Source organism: Danio rerio, chromosome 5 (assembly GCF_049306965.1).
Source record: "Danio rerio strain Tuebingen ecotype United States chromosome 5, GRCz12tu, whole genome shotgun sequence".
In the NCBI taxonomy this organism is placed as follows: domain Eukaryota; kingdom Metazoa; phylum Chordata; class Actinopteri; order Cypriniformes; family Danionidae; genus Danio; species Danio rerio.
In genome coordinates, this window is record NC_133180.1 from 10926432 (window position 1) to 10949811 (window position 23380).

General features: G+C 34.9%; 2 long non-coding RNA genes across 6 annotated transcripts in view; one reads left to right on the forward strand and one right to left on the reverse strand.

Annotated features, from left to right (window-relative positions):
• LOC141385756 (uncharacterized) overlaps positions 1–23380 on the forward strand; it is a 227233-nt gene that overhangs the window by 72441 nt on the left and 131412 nt on the right. For all 5 annotated transcript variants that reach the window (XR_012406724.1, XR_012406723.1, XR_012406721.1 and 2 more), the window contains exon 3: positions 22433–22539. This is a non-coding gene — a long non-coding RNA (uncharacterized lncRNA). The remainder of the gene's footprint in view (positions 1–22432; positions 22540–23380) is intronic.
• On the reverse strand, positions 1117–3019 carry LOC108190050 (uncharacterized). Its single transcript, XR_001799277.4, has 2 exons — positions 2961–3019; positions 1117–1499 (listed from the first exon to the last, which is right to left on the reverse strand). It is a non-coding gene; the product is annotated as an uncharacterized lncRNA (long non-coding RNA).

Genomic DNA, 23380 nt, shown 5'->3' on the forward strand with positions numbered 1-23380 from the left:
AGATTAATTCATTGTATGCTCATTCATTTTGCTTTCGGTTTTGTTCCATTTTTGCGGATCTAAAATCTTTGCTTTTGAGTTGAAAAGTTTTGCGAGTTGAAAACTGCAGCTCAGTGGGCGGGATCTTATGAAACACCTTATTCTATTGGTCATCTTGATTGAGGTCACAGGTTGGCCGCGCCCATTACATTTTCGCGCGGTTGGAATTGTCTTCCGTGACAGGAGCGAGCTAATGGCTAGCAACAGGTCTTCTTTAAGGTAAGTTAACTGAAACTGTATAATAACTTGTGTATTACCATCCACATTTCCCATCTGATTATGTTACGACTGCTAGTATTAAACTTTGTCTAGTCAGATTAGCTGTATGTCCACCAACATAATCTGGATGCAGACGCGATGGAGAACAGTTGTGCACGTCTCAGCTGTGCACATACTTTTGAACACATGCATTGTTAATCTCTTGCACGTATTTCATCTAATGTTAGTCAATCGAGAGCATTCATCAATATCACTGACTAGACAGAGTTTAGGAAAATGTGGATGGTAATATTCAAGTTATTATACACTTTCAGTTAACTTACCTTGAAGAAGACCTGTTGCTCGCTCTGGTCACTAAAGGGAGTCCAGTACAATCGCGTGAAAACGTAATATATATGTATATCATGAGATGGACTGTAAACTCATTTTTAAAAGGTAGATTCAGGTCGCTGCCACGATTTCATATTAAATTATAGCTGACAGGCATTTTTGAACATCCCTACAACTACTGTATTATTACTTAACACGCTTATGCATATATATATATATATATATATATATATATATATATATATATATATATATATATATATATATATATATGTATGTTGGCAAAAGCACTACTAAATAAATATCTCCTACACATTCCTTCCACATAAAAATATAATTTATACAGACATGCTGTAGTGCTTTACTGTAGTAAAGTGTATTATACCATTTATGTAACAGAATTTTTGTTATTGAAAGCTACAGCTGGGAAATACTTTAGCTGAATTAATAAAATAAAAAACATTTATATTTCTTTATTGCAAAATAAACAGACATAAAACTGTATGACTCATTAAATGATTACTAAAGAGCTGTTTATATTCCTTTATTCCAGAAAGGGAAACAATAAATGTATAAAAAAATCATATTTATAATCATTTATAAAAAGTCAAAATCTACTATTTTCCAAATCCTACACAATTCCAGAAAAAAATTAAACACAGCACAGGTGGTGATTGATAAGTTTAGTGAATAATAAATGTCTGTGGTCAGTCAGTCCAAATGTTGATGTCTAAGGAGATAATGCAGATGTGGACGCCAGTGGAATCATTGTAGATTGTAGATATTGATTCGTTGATTTAAGACAGTGCAGATGTAAACGTCTGTGGAGTCAGTGCAGATTTGGACATCCGAGGAGTCAAAGCAGATGTTTTACGCCCCATAAGACTGAGTGATCAACCTGTAAGAATAAACTGAAGAAACAGATGAAAAATTGTTCTGATTAATGTAATATTTATATTCCACATATCTCTCTTGTTTATGTATTGTTGTCTTTTGTTAACCACATTTAAATTACTTTACAACTGATTTATAACAGTTCCTTTAAAGACCAAACATTTGCAATAATGCCTAAACAAATTATATAGCGAAGGTCACCAGCAAACTGCCGTTACTTTTCAAAACAAAGACTTTAACATTGTATGATGTGTTACTATCATTTGTAAACTCTTTACTAACATGGATTATCACTTAGTAACTAAGCATTTTTTAAGGAAATCAGAAAGCTTATTATGAAGTGTGCACCTCTCCAACGTTAACTCTTTACTAACATAATTGTTCTTATTTTATATATATATATATATATATATATATATATATATATATATATATATATATATATATATATATATATATATATATATATATATAAATCACTGCTTTATAATAAACCCAAAGATGTAACACATCAGTTATAATGTTGGGTTAGTGGTAAGCCAGTTTACAAATGTAACGTGTTGAAGTAGTGTACACTTTACACCAATGTTCCTAATTCCCTTAACTAATGCTTTGCTAGAGATAAATCATGTTAGTAAAAAGTCTTAAAAACATGAATAACATGCCTGTTGAAGAATGTGAGTTGTTCAGTATTTGCTGCATTAAGTAACATTACTATTTGTATAAGTTTCCGTTAACAAAAATTTAGTATTACTGAATAAATGTTGTTTATTTAATTATGTTATCTTGTCAGTGAACAAATACATTATTGTATGTGTCCATAAACATTGGCTAATTACATTGAGCTGTTAATATAAGGAGATACAATAGAACATGACTAAGTTAACGTTAACAGTTTATGCTGAACAAACTCTAACTCGTTCATCATGATTTAAAATGCATTAATATGTTTAGTAAACATTAACAAAGATTAATCATGGCTTAACAGATATGCTATGCATTATTAATTCAAGTTAACTAATGTATGAACTAACATTCATATGCCAAACGAAATATACTAAATAAATATTTGTCAAGTTCATAATGAAATACACATAACGTTACACTGAGTTACTACATTTTCTAACAGTGGAGAATGAATATGATGCTCCAGTTCAAAGAGACAGCTTTTGAGTGGAAACTAAGAGCAACGGGCTGCCGATAATGTTTCCCAGACTGTTTGCAGACCTACTGTACACCTGGCCATCATCTACAGACAAAAGCCTGACTTTAACGGTACATCAATGTATATTTTCCAAAATACACTGGCCTTGCGTTGCCCTTTACAACTGTACAGTACTGATGGCCGACATCATAATGTTAATCGAGAAAATTAAAAAATATCGCTGACTAGAGTTTAATACTAGCAGTCGTAACATAATCAGATGGGAAATGTGGATGGTAATACACAAGTTATTATACAGTTTCAGTTAACTTACCTTAAAGAAGACCTGTTGCTAGCCATTAGCTCGCTCCTGTCAGGAAGGCAATTCCAACCGCGCGAAAATGTAATGGGCGTGGCCAACCTGTGACCTCAATCAAGATGACCAATAGAATAAGGTGTTTCATAAGATCCCGCCCACTGAGCTGCAGTTTTCAACTCGCAAAACTTTTCAACTCAAAAGCAAAGATTTTAGATCCGCAAAAATGGAACAAAACCGAAAGCAAAATGAATGAGCATACAATGAATTAATCTGGTGGTAACTGCATAAAATGGCAATAGTTTATTTTTTTGCAGTGTGATTTTTTTTTAAATAAACGTTTTTTATTATTTGAAATCTTTTATTTTTTATTTACATTGTACCTAGTTTTGGTCAAAAACTTCATATGTTTGTTTGAATAATAAAGACACAAAATTAACCCTGGCATTCATGGGTTCAAAACTTTTCAACTCACAAGCAAAACATTTCAACATGCAAGCAAAGATTCTAAATGTGCAATAAAAGACAGCAGAAAAGAGAGCAAAATTAATGAGTGTGCAATGAAAATTGTGGTAACTGCATAATAGGACAATTGTTTATTTTTTGCAATCCAAAATATTTTGTTATCATTGACATAAGTTTTTAAATTAAACGTGTTTTTTATTTGAAATCTTAAATTTTTTAATTACTACATACTTAATTTTTCTTTAAAACTAAATATTTTTGATTGAATAATAAAGAAACAAATCTAGCTCCATACAGCTAAGGATTTACTGATTCAGTCAGAGTAGATTTCTAGTTTAAAACACAATGATTCAAATGATTTGGTCAGAGTGAGTCTCCAGGTTGCATCTGTTGTTGTCCAACATGATTTTGAGAAATAAATTTGTATTTTTATTTAACTTTTTTTTATTTAACTTTTATTTAACTCAAAGGTCTGATAATATTTTGTATGTATATTATGTGTCAAACATTTTGAAGTCTCTTTTTATCCTAAATGAAATGTAATTTTATTTGCACTAATCTGTATTTTGTACTGTCTGGAGCCAACACCTAAGCTTTTCAATCATCATAGCACACGTGCTGCTGATGATGTGACAATAGAAGTGATTTGATTTGATTTAAGCATAATTCATGGGTTGCACATACAGTCGATTGAGACTGATCTCAGAACTAATTTTAGGAGAGTTATTGGCTCACTGAGCAGAGCAACAAATTCCAGTTTTGGCTAATTAAGCTGCCAACACCCAAAGCATGACTGCTTCTGCAAGGTGCTACTCTCAAAACTAAAAAAAAAAAATTCTAAATCTTTAAACTAAAGTGAAGATTAAACTCTACCAAGTCTAACTTTACACCTAAGGTTACTGTTTTGTCAACATTTTCCTCTCCTCATTCAATTCCATGCAAAGCATGTAGGGAACTACAAATCCATAACCTAACCAATGTAGTTGGACCAACAAAATTATTTTATGTTGTCCCAACACAAAACGCCTAAGTTAAATTAATGGCTTACAAATTTAAGTGGACTGAACATAAAACACATAAATTGGCCAAAGAAATGACAAGAATTTAGTTTCAACTCATTTTAAACAGGTAATTTGAACAAGCAGCAGTAAAAGTTTTTATTTTTTTTAGTTATTTTTTTTATTTTTATTTTTTAGCAAAAATGAATAATATGGAAGTCAACGGTTACAACATTTCAGCATTTTTCTAAATATCTACTATTATGCCATTGAAACAGCTTTGGAGCAAGTGAGTAATTTATTTCTTGGTGAACTGTCCCTTTAAATCACTTCTTTTTGGTGCAGAAGCGTGACTAACATGTCAAGTGAGCGTCACGAAGACGTCTACAGAAATGTAGAAGATGGCATTTAAATGGTCAGAATGATGGCTAACAAACTTCCCCCCCAAAAAAGTGTTTTTGCTCCTGATGAGTCATCGGTTTCAAGCAGTTGCATGGGTTTCATTTGGAGGAGTGATGTACTTCTTCTCCCTCATTGTCTCTGGTTATCTGGAGGTGGACAGAGCTGAACTTGGCCATATGTAAATAAATGAGAGAGAAAGAGAGGAGAAAGAGAGCTGTGGGCAGGTTTGGATGAATATTCACCCTCATTCACTTGCTTTTTTTAATTAGGTTAGGAATACTTGTATAATACGTTCTGTGAAAAGGGTCACTGAAAATATGTAGACGATGGCTGTAATTTTAAATTGCTATCATCATTCATAATGAAAAGTTGTATGTGCTTCAGAGTTCACATTAAATGTGCCCTTGTAGATGTAACAAAGCATACTCTAACATTTCAATTTCAACATTGTTAATTACTGTATATATATATATATATATACACAGTTGAAGTCAGAATTATTAGTGCCCCTGTTTATTTTTTTCCCCAATTTCTGTTTAATGGAGGGAAGATTGTTTCAGCACATTTCTAAGCATAATAGTTTTAGAAACCTATTTCTAATAACTGATTTATTTAGTCTTTTTCATGATGACAGTAAATAATATTTTACTTGATATTTTTCAAGACACTTCTATACAGCTTAAAGTGACATTTAAATGCTTGACTAGGTTAATTAGGTGAACTAGGCAGGTTTGGGTAATTAGGCAAGTTATTGTAAAATGAGGGTTTGTTCTGTAGACTATCGAAAAAAAATTAGTATAAAGGGGCTAATAATTTTGTCCCAAAATTGGTTTTTAAAAAATTAAAAGCTGCTTTTATTCTAGCTGAAATAAAACAAATAAGACTTTCTCCAGAAAAAAAAGAAAAAATATTATCGGACATACTGTGAAAATTTCCTTGCTCTGTTAAACATAATTTGGGAAATATTTAAAAAAGAAAAAAAATCCAAAGGGGACTAATAATTCTGACTTTAACTGTATATATATACGGTTCTCTATATAATATTGAACCATACGGTACGACCTCCACGGTTCAATACACGCTTGTGAATTGCAGTTTTCTCGGTAGAGAAATAAAAGTTGTATCCAAGATGGCTGACTTCAAATTGGCCACCCATCTTGAAAAGTTTGCGCCATCACATTTACTAATGTGCCACAAACAGGACGTTTATATATATATATATATATATATATATATATATATATATATATATATATATATATATATATACATAAAGAGAGAGAGAGAGAGAGAGAGAGAGAGAGTTGAATTATTAGCCCCCCCAGTTAATTTTTTTCCTAATTTCTGTTTAACGGAGAGAATATTTTCTTAACACATTTCTAATCATAATAGTTTTAATTACTCATTTCTAATAACTGATTTATTTTATCTTTTCCATGATGACAGTAAATAATATTTAACTAGATATTTTTTCAAGACATTTCAAGGTTTAACTAGGTTAATTAGGTTAACTAGGCAGGTTATGGTAATTAGACAAGTTATTGTATAATGATGATATGTTCTGTAGACTATCGAAAAATCTAGCTTAAAGGGCTTTAAATGAATGAGAGTGTGTGGGTGTTTCCCAGTACTGGATTGTGGCTGGAAGGGCATCTGCTGCGTAAAACATATGATGGATTAGTTGGTGATTTATTCCACTGTGGCGACGCCTGATAAATAAAGGGACTAAGCTGAAGGAAAATTAATGAATGTATATATAGTGTATATACAGTGTGTATATAATCGATTTTTCTTTGTGTGTGTGTGAGCAGTGTATATATTGCTAATATTTCATTATATTGTGGCAAATGTTTTACCAGTTTCCCATTATTATTTGGAGTGCTCTTTAAAGCGTGAAATTGGCCCATCACCCTTTTTTTATCTGCCTTTTTGTAATTTGTTTTACTATATATTCTGCTCGTGTCTTAAAGCATCCAGAGTCTTGGAAAGGCAGGATTGTTTAAGTAGAGATTGCGTTGTGGGATTCTGGACTTTTCCCTGCAGTAATTTCATCCCAGGAGATGCAGGCCGCAGAGAGACGGATGTTTTCCTCTCCAGGGATTATAGAGAGCGAGCTCCAACTCTCTAACTCCTCCATTTCATCTTTCTAGGTCACACCGATAAGCCCAATATGCTGCTAATACATCTCATTAAAGAGATGGGGTTTGTCAGAGACAAGAGCGTCTGCGCTAAATGTTTTCTGCCACTTCTGGGTCCAACGGGGACCAAAATGTTGACATTTTCACTTTAATGACTTGCAAATGTGTGGCTTAGATTGTATCAGTAATTGTTTGCTCACTATTTTTGTTTATTTTAAAGTTTTATTCAATGTTTTTGCTGGTCTGATTTTCAATTAGACTCTTTATGAACCAATTTATGCAGTGTAAATATTATTTGCTTATATTTATTGTCTTTAAGGAACTCTCCTCATTTTTGGAAATAGGCTCGTTTTACAGCTCCCCTAGAGTTAAAGAGCTAATTTTCACCATTTTTAAAACTATTAAGACAATCTCCAGGTTTGGCAGGAAAACTTTTAGCTTAGCTTAGCATAAATCATTAACCGTGTTTCCACTATCGCGCTTAAAGTGAACGAGCCAGGGCGAGCCAAGGCCAGTCGCGTTTCCACTGTCACTTCCAGGGCCTAATCGGGCCAAATCGGGGCTTTCTTGGGGCCAGCGGCCAGCCTTTTTCAGCCCGCCGAACCTTGGGCCAAAGAGGGCCAACTGGGGCTTCGGGGTGGAGTGAAGGGAGAGGCAGAGTGCAGACACAGTTTTCCGATCGCACACGAGTACATGCACCAAACAAATAAATATATGGAAAAGAAAACATATATCCTTATAGGCTGGGGTCTATTTGCATATGATCACCCTTATGTTTCACTTTTAAATGTAAGGCTGTTGCATAAAATAATTAAGTTTTAATTTATAAGTGACTTTGCAGCGTCCTCCTTGATGTTTCAATAATGCATAATAATCTTTACCCCCATATTAAACACACAGCAGACAGTAAAGGTTTTCAAGAGTTTTTGTCAAGTTTAAAATATGTGTTTGTGCGCATTTAGATGCCTGTACTGTATATGTGTGTGACACCAAGGAAAAGAGCGCTCCCTTCACAGCTCTGTTGATGCTGCGCGGCTTTTTTCTGTTTGTTATTTGTTTTGGAGATAATACACAATATGAATACAACAGAAAGACATTAAACTTTACAAATTTCGTGCCCACTTTTGTTGGCTCAAAACAATAGTGTCATATCTTCATAAAATAGCCTAAGCTATATTGAAATAATTTAAAGAATTACAAATATCGGATGTAATTAAATCACATTAAATAAATAAACCACTATAAAACTAACAAAAGCTAAACCAATTTAGGTATGTAATGGATAAATTAAACCGTTTTAAAGCCATTAAACTTTCATTTTACAAAGGCCTGTCTGAAAAAAAGATTGTTTTGTGCAAACTGCTAATGGTCTAATCCAATTCAATGAATTATGCTAAGCTAAGCCAAAAGTGCAACCCAAAGATCTGCTGAATGGCTTTAAAATGGTAAAACGCAACAGGAACTTGTATAATGAGACTATTTCCATGAGACTATTCCAGAAAGGAGTGTCACTGTGAACCCATTTGACACATAAAAAAATCAATATTTAATAATGTTCAATATAAATGCTAGTGTTAATGCCAACTCCAGCGTATTTATTTTGTGAGAAAGTTTTTGAGCTGAAGAGCCGCTGTAGAACTGCATCTCATTTTGATTGACTTTCTTTCCTTTATTCAATGTATACATTGTTCTGATTTTCAAATAGACACTTTATGAACCAATTAATGCCAATTTATGCAGTGAAAATATTATTTGCTCATATTTATTGTCTTAAGGAACACTCCGCATTTTTGGAAATAGGCTCATCTTACAACTCCCTACAGTGAAACAGTTAATTTTCACCATTTTTTAAATCTATTCAGACAATCTCCAAGTTTGGTAGAAGAACTTTTAGCTTAGCATAAATCATTGAATCAGATTAGACCACTATCCTTGAGATAAAAAAGTAAAAATAAATCTTGAAAAAAGTCAGTTTTGTCAGTTTTAGTTTTAGTACACAGTGTATTTACAGAAAAGTCAAGTATTAAATAAGTAAATTAATAAAACTCTTTCTTTTAAAATTGTTTTTGCAAAATGCTAACGGTCTAATCAGATTTAATGAATTATGCTAAGCTAAGCTAAAAGTGCAACCCGAAGATCTGCTGAATGGATTCAAAATGGTAAAACGTAACATGGAGTTGCATAATGAGACTATTCCAAAATGGAGTATTTCTTTAAACTAATATGACACAAAAAACAATTCAATCTTTAATAATGTTCAATATAAATGCTACTTTTAATGCCAACACCGGCTTATTTATTTTGAGAGCTGAAGAGCCGCTGTTGAACTGCATCTCATTTTGATTGACTTTGTTTTTTTTTATTCAATGTACTGTAGATATTATTCTGATTTTCAATTAGACACTTTATGAACTAATTAATGGCAATTTATGCAGTGTAAATATTATTTGCTCATATTTATTGTCATAAAGAGACACGCCACATTTTTTGGAAACAGGCTCATTTTACAGCTCTTCTAGAGTTAAACTGCTGATTTTCAATTTTTTTTTATCTAATCAGACGATCTCCAAGTTTGGCAAGAGGACTTTTAGCTTAGCTTAGCATAAATCATTGAATCGGATTAGACCATTAGCCTAAAGATAAAAAATTTAAAAATGTATAAATAAATTTTGAAAATAGTCCTCAGATAGGTAAATAGGTAACAATGATGTGTAATATTACACCTGTGTGGAGCCATGATACTTCAGCAACATTTCTTGATTATTACGCCAGAACAAGAGTATAGTTCATATGAGCCTAGATAGTAGCAACTAATAATTATCTGTCATTTTAAATACAAAATGTAACTACAGAAGCGTCAAGACTTAAATAGGAAAAATTAATTAATTAATTACCTCTTTTGTTTAAAATTGTGCAAACTGCTAATGGTCTAATCCGATTCAATAAGCTAAGCTTCAGTTGCTTCCTGAAGATCTGCTGAATGGATTCAAGATTGTAAAACGCAACAGGGACTTGTATAATGAGACTATTTCCATGAGACTATTCCAATATATGTTCCTATATGACACATATAAAAATTTTAAATCTTTAATAACGTTCAATATAAATGCTAGTATTTATTTTGTGAGAAAGTTTTTGAGCTAAAGAGCTGCTTTAGAACTGCGTCTCATTTTGATTGACTTTCTTTTTCCTCTAAATGTAGACGGATCAGTTGGAAATCAATCCTTCGCACGCACACAATGTAATTCCCATCCAACGATCGGCATGCAATTGATAGCCTAGTTCATTCCGACTATTGATTACTCATCGAAACCTATCCTTCTGGATAATGGCAAGTGTGTTTTGTGCACCGTCTTCATATATCTCTGCTCTTGTTCTCTATTCAACAGATGGCAAATTAATGTGCATCAGCACAATTAAGCTGACAGTTTGTTGATTATGATACATGTAGCTGAACTAATTCAGACAGTAATTGTGTCTGAATTAAAACAAGTGCATGCACTCCTCTCACGCTGTCATTCGAAACAAGGCAGAGGGGCTTTGTTTAAAAAGGGCCTGTTATGCTCTTTTTTTTTCCCATCAAGTTGTCTCTGCGGTGCCCAGAATGTGTGTTTTGAAGTTTCAGCTCGAAATATTTTGAGAGATGATTTAATTATAATATCATGTTTTTAAAGCCTCTTTTTGTGTGGACATTTATTTTTATTTTTTATTTATTTATTTTTTTTTGTGCGTGTCACTGTAAAATGTAAACTTTTTTTTCAACATTGCTTACAATTAATATAAAAGCACAAGCACAGTTTGTGCAACACTAAATGCAAACAAACTGCTTATTCACACCCCTTTTCCAATAGAGGGTGGAGTCTTAATAGCATGCAAAACAAAACATCTGCATAAAACCATACAGTTTTTAAAGCCTCTTTTTGTGTGGATGGTTTTTTTTTTTTTTTTTTTCTTTGTGCGCGTCACTGTAAAATCATACATTTTCAATTTCAATGTTAAAATTAATATAAAAGCACAAGCACCATTATTTGTCTGTGTCTATAAATGCAAATAAACTGCTTTTTCACACCCACTTTCCAAAAGTGGGTGGAGCCTTTACATAAAACCATACATTTTCAATTGAGAAATTATATTGGTTACAAATTAATATTAAAGCACAAGCGCACCTTTTTTTGTCTCTTCAAATCAGTGGAGTCAAACTAGATCAGGGGCCAAATCTATTCCCAAGTGGGTCGGACTTATAAAATCATGGTACAAAAAACTTAAAATCAATAACTTTAGTTTGTTTTCTTTGTTTTAATTTGATCAACATAAAACACAAAGCTGAAGCCTGAGGACAACACAATTTTACCCAACGCAATCTCACGCCAATTTGTAACTTTTTGATTTAGTGGCTAATTCGTATAAGTTTGTACGATCTAATTCATACAATTTAGTACGATTTGCTTATCACCCAATGACGGTAGGGGTTAGGGGTGGGGTTAGGTGCCACGCCTCCTTTTTAAAACTGTACAATTTTGTATGACTGAACTTGAACAAATTCATACGAATTAGCCACTAAACTGACAAAATGTAAAATACTTACGCTTCCTTGTGAGATCAGGCTGATTTTACCACAATTCGTAACTTTTTGATTTAGTGGCTAATTCGTATGAATTTGTATGATCTCATTCGTACAATTTAGTACGATTTGCTCATCACCCAATGACGGTTGGGGTTAGGGGTGGGGTTGGGTGCCATGCCTCCTTTTTAAAATTGTACAATTTTGTACGACTGAACTCGTACAAATTCATACGAATTAGCCACTAAACTGACAAAATGTAAAATACTTACGCTTCCTTGTGAGATCAGGCTGATCTGACCACAATTCGTAACTTTTTGATTTAGTGGCTAATTCATATGAATTCATACAATCTCATTCATACAATTTAGTACAATTTGCTCATCTACCAATGATGGTCAGGTTTAGGGGTGTGGTTGGGTGCCACGCACACTTTTTTTATATTTATAGTGAAGCCTTTACGCCTTGACAGAGGTTGTTTCTGAAGTTGTGGCTGACACGATCGTTGTAGCTGCGTTAACTATTGAAATTAGTCAGCAGTAGGCCACAGTCTGAGCTGGTGTATTTGCATACAGCGATCTGATTGGCTGACGCTTCCGTCGCTGCTTGAAAAGTTGAGCAAGTCTCAACTTTTGCAGCGAACAACGCCTCTGACGCGGTGCCGACAGATCCACAATGCAGTTTAGCAACACCTGACGTCACCCATTCAAAGTGAACGGGAAGCGTTGAAGCTGACGCTCGTGTGAATGGGGCATTACAGTTTATGCCTTGGTTACTTCAGCTCACAAGCTTTGAAAAACCATGCTTTAAGGTCATCGATTCACATGTCAATAAAAAAATTACTGTAGTTGAGTAGTTTTTCGCAGGAATTGTTATTTTAATTGAGTACAATTATTTTTCTTCAACCTGAAGCTGCTGCTTAATTTTTTCTTGTCTATGGTGATTGGCCAAGTAGAATAATCAGTCCCGTGATTCCTGTCCAATCAAATTGTCGTAAAAATATCGGACAGACCGACCTCTTTAGGACTTAATGAGGAAATTGTGGATGTGCAGCTCAGCGTGACAGTTGGAAGTATCCCACACCAGACGTGCACATTCGCATGCTATTTAAAATTAAATTATTCAGATGGCGCTCTGAGGCACGGCAGAAATATGAACAGTGTCCTGAATCATAGCTGGGGGCTGCGGACAGCCACTGACTTGCGGCACTGGTGTGTGTACCCTGATAGAAATCTGTTTAAAATTCTAAAATACATGGCCCGTCATTTCGCAACGCACCACGTCCCCCTTTACGAAGTCAGAATTACGTGTTACAACCTCAATTATGAGATAAAAAGTCAAAATTATGATTTAATAACTCAAAATCATGATTTAATAGGTCCAAACGATGACTTCATAAGTTTGTAGAAATTACATTGTTACAATTAATCTTTTTTTTTCCAGGGTTTTCACCTTTAGTTGATAGGACAATTGTGAGTATAGACAGGAAAGTGTGGGGAGCAGTGAGAGGGGAAGGATTGGCATAGGACCTCAAAGCGGGAATTGTACTCTGGCCGCCATGATCAGCGGAGTGCCATGTGTTGACGCACTAACCACTACACCATTGGCACCAACACAATTCATTGTTTTTAAAGAATGAATGAAGTGGCACACATTTAAATTGTTGTTTGTTGCCACCTATTGTTGTAACAATGTAATTTCTACAGACCTAAGCGGTGATAATTCAGATTTAAGTCATAATAACAATTTTACCAATCAACCTTTTCCAGTGTATTTACAGCGTAACACTACTTTTGAATACTTTAAGAAGAGCTACTTTTTACTCGGACATTGAGTAGCATTTACAAAAGACACCTTTATGCACCATTCAGCGTCAACGCTTCCCTTTCACTTTGAATGAGTGACGTCAGGCGTTGCCGAACTGCATTGTGGATCCGTCGGTGCCGCTACTCACTGCAGAATTTGGGACCTTCTCAACTTTTCAAGCGTCGATTGAAGCATCAGCCAATCAGATCGCTGTATGCAAATACACCAGCTCAGACAGTAGCCAATTGCTGACTAATTTCATTGGCCGACGCTGCTATGACGATCGAGTCAACTTCAGACACGCTCTCTGTCAAGCATTGACACTGAAGCCCCGTTTGAATGGGGCGTTACTCTCTGTGCACTACGTTTTTTGGCAGCTAATGCTACATTTACTTGAGTTTTCAGCATTCTTTATTTCCACCACCGATGGTGAGAGATTAGAAAGTTCCCTCATTTGAACACCCTATTAGGAAAGAACACAAAAACATTTAAAACTCAGGGTTAGAGATTGCACACTGACACTTCAGTCGACCAGGAAAGATGTTGCAGATCTGCCAAATGCCTAAAAATGAAGCTGTGCATGTAGGCTGTAAAAACTATTAAAGTATACTTGGACTTTAAGCAACTTATCCAGGCCCCTAAATTTGCTATATAGGGATGCGTGTACATTCCCTGAAGAAAACTCTTTGAGGGAGTTCAGAATTATTCCATACTGATTCCCCAGTGAATCATATGCAGCAAAAAATGCATAGAGATGCACAAATTGTATGTAGCTGCTAATTTAGACTGTAATTCATCTGAATTAAATCAAGTACACATGCCCTTAAGTGGTCGCATTGAAGTGTTCTTCAGCACTTAATTCATTGATGCTGAATGCATTACACTATGATAACCTGTTGACTACACAGTCGATCCACTTTTGCTCACAGTATTTTCAGTGAAAGCAGGTGCTAAGTGGATTATAATAGCATGCATGCCGGTTTGTAATGTAAATTAAAGTCGTTAGATAGCTATTTACTCTGGCATAATTAATGTAACTGTTACTACCCAATATGTCTCTGTACAAATGTTTTTGATAACAGTAACACATGCTAGATAAAAGTTATCATCTCTAAACCATATGATCAGAAAATACGCACAGTATGAGTAAATTTGGGCAGCACAGTGGCTCAGTGGTTCACAGCAAAAAGGTCGCTGGTTTGAGTCCCGGCCGGGCTTAATTGATTTATTTTGGGACAACATGAAGGATTTAGATGGATCCCATATTTTTTTTTGTAGGCCTTTATTGAATTACTTATAGTAGATATACACTCACTGGCCACTTTATTAGGTACACCTGTCGTTAACACAAATTTCTAATCGGCCAATCACATCACAGCAACTCAATGCATTTAGGCATGTAGACATGAACCCCTTTCACAAAGTGAAACCGGTAAATATCCGGAAAACATGGTTGTTGATGCCAGATGGGCTAGGTATTTCAGAAACTGCAGATCTACTGGGATTTTCACGCACAAACATCTCTAAGGTTTACAGAGAATGGTCCAGTGAGCGGCAGTTCTGTGGGCACAAATGCCATGTTGATGCCAGAGGTCAGAGGAGAATGGCCAGACTGGCATCCATTTCAGTGTGAGTGTGAGCTGAGCTGGCAACAGTAACTCAAATAACCACTCGTTACAACCGAGATATGCAGAAGAGCATCTCTGAACGCACAACACACCCAACCTTGAGGCGGATGGGCTACAGCAGCAGAAGACCACACCGAGTGCTACACCTGTCAGCTAAGAACTGGAAGCTGAGGCTACCATTAGCACAGGCTCGATTTCTGCTGCGACATTCGGATGTTAGGGTCAGAATTTGGCGTCAACAACATGAAAGCATGGATCCATCCTGTCTTGTATCAGTGGTTCAGGCTGCTGGTGGTGGTGTAATGGTGTGGGGGATATTTTCTTGGCACACTTTGGTGCTGTTAGTAACAATTGAGCATCGTGTCTACACTATAGCCTACCTGAGTATTGTTGCTGACCATGTCCATCACTTCAGGACCACAGTGTACTCATCTTCTGATGGCTCGTTCCAGCAGGATAACGCGCCATGTCATAAAGCACGAATCATCTCAGACTGGTTTCTTGAACATGACAATGAGTTCACTGTACTTAAATGGCCTCCATAGTCACCAGAACTCAATCCAATAGAGCACCTTTGGTATGTAGTGAACGGGAGATTCGAATCATGGATGTGCAGCCGACAAATCTGCAGCAACTGTGTGATGCTATGTCATGAGCAAAATCTCTGAGGAATATTTCCACTACCTTTGTTGAATCTATGCCACGTAGGATTAAGGGAGTTCTGAAGGCAAAAAGGGGTCCAACCAGTACTAGTAAGCTGTACCTAATAAAGTTGCTGGTGAGGGTAGATGCCCACATTGTATATATGAGAGCTCACCGCGAATAATGTACTCAGGAATAAATCATCATTAATTAAGAATCTGCTTTTATTAATGCGCAGTTATAACATGTATGACCCAGATGTTTGGATTTAAATCTTTTATAATTAAAATTCTTGCCACATCTGCTGCACTTTTCACTATTTACATATCAGATTTTGTGTTCAGAAACAACAATCAGGCATTTTATATTATAAAGAAGACCGACCATGAATCGGATGTCTTTTATTCAGCATTCTCTGCTCACAACTGCCCCAAATGCTTTCAAGCTTTTAACCAAAGCAGTGTAAGGAGCTTAACGCAATGTTCACTTAAGTTCTCTTTAAGTTTTTTTTTGCTCCACGCTGATTGCTTTGCTCCCCGTTGTAATCTTTCTTTTGCCAGATTCATTCAAGTTGGATTTAGGAGCCGCTTCCGCAAAATCTGGAACCAGCGATGCCATGTTGCTTCATGATGTCACATGTTGAAGACATCTGATTGTGATCCTCTTTGATCCAGCTCGTCTTATTACATTCCTTCATTCCCAGACACTGTCATCTCGCTCGTATTAAATTCTTATCACACAGTTCAAGTCAGCGGCAGTGGCATTAAATGCACTGTAAACATACTGATTATTTTTTTTACATCCCTACATCACGTGCTTTTAAAAAATACTCTCTTCATTAAAAACATGGACTTTCGTGTAACAATAAACTAAATGTTAAAATATGTTAGACCTTTTAACACCATTTATATTTGTTTCAGATATAACAGGAAATGTTCTTGTTGTCATTTTCCCTATAAGAAAAGGCCTGTTTTGAATTTCTTTAGAATATCTTGATTTAATCAACAACATTTAAGTAATTTTAATATTATCTAAGAACGTATTTGCTATAACAGCAGCACTAATTGGAAATAAAATAATTGTATACTGTATGTACAGTGCAAAGAATAAATTAGTATACTCCTTATTAAAATTAGTATACCCCTTTATTTTTTCTAAATAATTCATCGAAAACAAAACAAAAAAAAATATGTACAGTATATATTGCTCATCATAATTGAGTACACCCCATTTTGAAAATACTTATTTTTATCCATTTGTGTACTTTGGTGCATTTAAACAAAACAGATTTATGAAACAGATATATTTATTAAAATAATATTTTGGTCACTGAACATCTTTAGAAATTACATTGCACAAAATATAATACAATTGAGTTCAAGCTAAATATTGTAAAAAAAAGTAAATAAATCAATCAATACAATATACAAAATTTTAACCAAGTTTAAATTTTTTTGCTGCTTCTGATTTTTCCTCTTTTTAAAATTTTTTGTTTGATACTTTTATACCCTCAATTTGGGTGTACTAGTTTTTAGACTGTTATCATAAGTTATTTTGTTTGATAAGATCCAGATTTAATGTAATGTAATCTAATGTATATACAAAAATATAATATAGGTTCTAATTTAAGATATGATTTGCGAGGGGTGTACTTATATATGCTGAGCATATATATATATATATATATATATATATATATATATATATATATATATATATATATATGTATATATATGTATATATATGTATATATATATATATATATATATATATATATATATATATATATATATATATGTATATATGTATATATATATATATATGTATATATATATATATATATATATATATATATATATATATATATATATATATATATATGTATATATATATGTATATGTATATATATATGTATATATATATATATATATATATATATATATATATATATATATGTATATATGTATATATGTATATATATATGTATATATATATATATATATATATATATATATATATATATATACATATATACATATATATATATATATATATATATATATATATATATATACATATATATATATATATATATATATATATATATATATATATATATATATATATATATATATATATATATATATATATATATGAATGAACAATATCACACGAGCAGCAGGGCGATGTGGCAAAGCGCTACATATTTAACCCAGCTGGTTGAGTTATTAATAAATAACCTAATAAAGGTTAAAAATAACCCAACAAAGCATTTTAAATATGTTATTGTTATATATTAACAAATATGTTAAACACAACCACTTGGTTTTAATAAATAACTCAATGGCTTTTAGAGTGTGCTCACATTTTAATTGATAAGGCTAAACATCAATTGTCCTTGCTCTGCTCAGTTTGACAGGCTGATAGCCGTCGACATGCTTTATCTCCGAAATTATGAATATTTAAAATAGGCACCAGCCTTATAAACTGCATAATTGCAATCCAAACAACTACAATCCAACAAAGTACATTATGTTGTCCAACAGCTGCAATATTTGTCAAACTTTAGAGTTTCTTTTGATCTGTCACTCTATGTGGGCGGAGTTAAACACAAGAGTGAAGAGGCTGTGCGAGTGCCGATATTGCAGAATATTTATTGGCTATCAGCCAATCAGATTGAAGAACTAGACAGAACTTTAAGCCAGTGTCATTTAGGTAAAAAAAAAAAAAAAACAAGAAAACTTGCAGGTTGAATAAAAGTAACTTTACGCCAGAACTTGCAAGGGTTTGAATGAGTTTTCAAGGTTGTGATCTGTATAAATCACGGATCAACCGTGATCTGTTACACCTCTTCTGAGAAGCCCTTCAACACCACAGCAAATGCAGACCAAAGTAACTCCGCTCTCTATGCATATGATGTTACGCATCCTTGACAATGATTGGCCATCTAGCAAAAAGCGAGGTCTCCAATCACACGAGTGACGTTGGCAAGAGCTGAACATTTCAACCAAGTTTGACTGGTTTCCCGCGGAGCAGATCGAAACAATGATCTCCAGCTGTGCGAGACAAATTGGTTCGACTCCTGCCGAGTTTAAGGAGGAGACCTGATTATGTGCTGCGCTGCAGAAACTGCTGCCAGCCGAGTCGCAGGAATTAGATGGCTTACAAAAGTGGTCTTTCCCACTGACAGCAGCAGTTAATGAAAGAGAGAGAGAGAGAGAGGAAGACTGACATGGGACAGTAGTCTGAAGAGAAACAGGCTGGAAGCTCAGGTATTAATGCTCTTGCGAGTGTCACACCCTAACAATGAACTGCCTCTGAGAGAAAGCACAGAAATACTCAGAGCATCTGGGTAATCGATACTGTCGGGGAGGCTTTCAAGCATGTACACACAAAAGCACATTTACAGCTTCTCAAGTTTGTCTTGAAAGTGTTCTTTGGAGAATTAGCCCGCTAGAAAATGAAAAATCACCCTTGAGGCTTTTAAAACCCGGTCTGACTTTCTTCTTAGGAACACAGTGGCTGTTTCTGTTCAACTGAACTGAGAAAGTGGTTTATGCCAGGATGTTTTTATTGAACAGGAAGTATAGTGGCTCAGTTGTTAGCACAGCAAGAAGGTCGAAGCTTCGAGCATGAGTTTTCTTCGTGTACTCTGGTTTCCCCTACAGCCCAAAGACATGCGGTACAGGTGAATTGGGTAAGCTGAATTGTCTTTGGTGTATGAGTGTGTATGGATGTTTCCCAGAGATGGCTTGCAGCTGGAAGGGCATCCGCTGTGTAAAACATATGCTGGATAAGTTGGCGGATTATTCCGCTGTGGTGACCCCGGATTAATAAAGGGACTAAGCCGACAAGAAAATTAATGAATGAATTAATGAATGAGTTTCCTTCGCTGCCCAAAGACATAATGCTATAGGTCGGGGGTCTCAAATCTAAATTGGCAGGGGGCCATATTAGTGACTGACAATTTATAAGAGGGCCGTTTTTGCATTCAAGCACAAGAAAAAAAGTGGAAACCTGATGTAATTGATGAACTCAGACATTCAGAGTATGCAGTCAAAGCTCTTTCTTTTTGTTTCTTGTTGTACATATTAAAGGCATAGGTTAAATTGAAAGGAAATACTGCAATTTGATAATAATATTAATAATTAGAATGGCTTGTCAAAGCCAGACTACTGAAATCCTTTTTTTTTTTTTTTTTATTCTTCTGAGACTAAATTTGCAAGACTATCTCCTCCTAGAGCTTTCGAGCTATGACCACCAAACTCACTCCAGACCTCCAAACTATTCTGACTCGGGTTGCTATATCTTTTCCGACTGATCCAACTTTCGGTTTTCCGAAAAACGTCATGGGAACGCCGGAAAAATCCAATAAACTTAACATTGGACCAAACTTTGTGAGCTCATAACTTTGCATCAGACTGTCATATCGACTTATGGCTGAGGTCATTTAACTTAGACATCCAAACTGCCAATAACTGATGAGCTTTTAAGTTTATAGCCACACCCTAACTACATACTGCACCCTAGCAACTGCCCCTTTGACTTCCATTACAAAAGACTGTCATTGACTTAACATTGAATCAAACTTTGTGACCTCTATCTATCTATCTATCTATCTATCTATCTATCTATCTATCTATCTATCTATCTATCTATCTATCTATCTATCTATCTATCTATCTATCTATCTATCTATCTATCTATCTATCTATCTATCTATCTATCTATCTATCAATCAATTTTCGATTGCTCAATTTCGATTATCGAATCAAAAAATAGAATCGTCGATGCTGCCACGCCCCCATGTCAGCTTGGCTTGCCAAGCGGGAAAAAACAGGCTTGTTAAACTGCAGAAGCAGGAGACCCGTCGAGAGAACTTAAACCCTCTCCTCTTCTTTCAATGAAGTCGTCGGTGTTTAAGCATTTTGGATTTCCAGTGAGTTATGTTGACAACGTTCGTGTTGTCGACAAAAAAAAACACAGTTTTGCAAGCTCTGCTATGTACGTATTACATACGGTTCGTCCGATGGACAACACCGGCATCGCGATCCTCCGCCCGCCCCCGTTGCAAATCCGCTCGCTTAAAGTACACACTCAGGCCCTGTTTACACTGTCTTTGTTTTTAAATGGCATTTTAGAACGACAACGATTTGACATCCACAGTGGCGTGTGGCATTTCTGAGCAGCCCTCCTTCCTCTCTACCTCTGAAAATGCACATCACGTGACCACACAGACACAGACGCACATACAGCCTTGCGCTCGAGACAGCAGGTCCAGGCAGTCAGAGGATTGCTTCAATCTTTCACTCACTTGTACTTAGTCATTTTAGCGAATACCTCAGATACTTTTGGCTGGTTCCTGTTGGTTGTGCGCCTTTTTTACCGACGCCATTATAACGACACAGATCACTGCCTATTCACGAGTAACGCAGAAAAAGTGATTGACAGGTGGTAATTATGTGTGTATCTTGCCTTTATTCATTTAATGTATGATTTGTTTAAGGGTAAAACAAAGACCATGCAGGTCAGGTAGTTTAAACGGTAGGCTACAAATAATTAATTGGTCATTAATTAATTAATTATTCATAATCGAAAATCGAATCGAATCGTGACTTCAGAATCGAAAATGTAATCGAATCGAGGATTTGGAGGATCGTGACACCCTGACTATCTATCTATCTATCTATCTATCTATCTATCTATCTATCTATCTATCTATCTATCTATCTATCTATCTATCTATCTATCTATCTATCTATCTATCTATCTATCTGTCTGTCTGTCTGTCTGTCTGTCTGTCTGTCTGTCTGTCTGTCTGTCTGTATCTATCTACAGTATCTTTGTTTTGTAAACAGCAAAACAAAACAATAACAATTACAGCACAAAAATTCAAACAAGAAAGAAGATCACAGAGATTCAAAACATACAGTTGAAGTCAGAATTATTAGCCCCCTGAATTATGAGCCCCCCCCCCCCCCCCCTGTTTATTTTTTCACCCCAATTTCTGTTTAACAGAGTAAAGATTTTTTTCAACACATTTCTAAACATAATAGTTTTATTTACTCATTTCTAATAACTGATTTATTTTATCTTTGCCATGATGATAATAAATAATATTTTACTAGATTTTTTTCAAGACACTTCTATACAGCTTAACGTGACATTTAAAGGCTTAAATAGGTTAATTACTCTGTAAAATTTATGAAATGTTTATTTCTGGCAGCTGGGGTGCCAAGAAAAAAAAATAAAATCTACAAAAAAAGTTTATCGTAAAATAACGGATATTAAATTACAGAAATTTTCCTAAATTTAAATTTCTGGTAAATTTCTGTATTTTAACGGCCGCTATTTTACTTTTTTTTTTTTTTCTCGGCACCCCAGCTGCTGTTTAGTAGGCAAGTTAGGGTAATTGGGCAAGTTATTGTATAACGATGGGTTGTTCCATAGACAATAATAATAATAAAAAAAAGAAAATAGCTTAAAGGGGCTAATAATTTTGACCCTAAAATGGCTTTTAAAAAATTAAAAACTGCTTTTATTTTAGTTGAAATAAAACAAATAAGACTTTCTATAGAAGAAAAAAATATTATAGGAACTACTGTGAAAATTTCCTTGCTCTATCAAACATCATTTGGGAAATATTTAAAAATCCAAATCAAAAGGGGCTAATAATTCTAACTGTATACTGTAGCATTCTCAATCCAACATTAGAAACTCTTCAGAAAATGTTGATAATTTCTTGAAATGCTTTTCAGGAAAGTTCAATAATAATACATACTGTATAAGAGTATAATAAAAAAAAAAAGAATTGAAAGGTCGCTTCATCGATTCATTATTGTTTTCTCAGGTCTGAGATCTGAACTCTTCCAACCCAAGCATCCATGCATTCAGAATCAGCGAATTCATCTTAAACCTGCCTGAAAGAAGAAGCCATCCTGCACCTCTCTCCCTCAGGTAAGAGCTGTCACAGGTTGATCATACTTTGTTTTAAGGACCAAACAGGCAGCGGCTTCAGATCTATACTGAAGTCTAAAGTGTGGGCGAGATAAAGCAAACGGAGCCACTGCAGAGAGCGATAGAGACAGAGAAAGAGAGAAAACCGGCCCTGGGGAGAAACGGCTGCTGCTCGGATGACATTTTTGGGGCATCTGCTAGAGTTATGGATGAATTGTATAGCTTTGCTCAATGGAAAGATTGCCGCAAACACACCTTAAAACCTACACAAAGTTAATGCAGTAGCACAGCGCCAGGAGCTTTTGTTTTGAAATCGACACTAAAAGTTAATAAAAAGCACGCAGTCTTAGAGCTGCAGGAACAAAGACTAAAAATGAAGAGAAGGAGTGATGAAGCAGTAAAATAATTGAGGTCTTTTAAGTGAGATTTTTGTTTGCCAACAGCTTCAGAGTTATATGAAGATATTTTATTCAATACTTTCCACTCCTGGCTGAATATCTTACTCGTAGTTCTGAGAACTCAGTGTTTCCTTGAAGTAATTTATCAGTGAGTAGATTTCAAACCCCAGCGAGCGACGTTTCTGTCTACTGCCTTTTTAGGAAACAACCAAACTGAAATCCTCATTTGGAACGCACTACAAACACACAAACTCACAAGTTTTTTTTGTTGTTTTTGTTTGTTTGAAACATGCTGGTGACTCAACTAGTGGAAATTAGCACGTTGCTTATAAGTGTATAAAAAAGTGTGTGAAACCTCCCCTACCCTGCCAGCAGCTAGCTCTCTGCAACTCTCACATGGTCGCCCACTGAAGCTAAGCAGGGCTGCGCCCAGTCAGTACCTG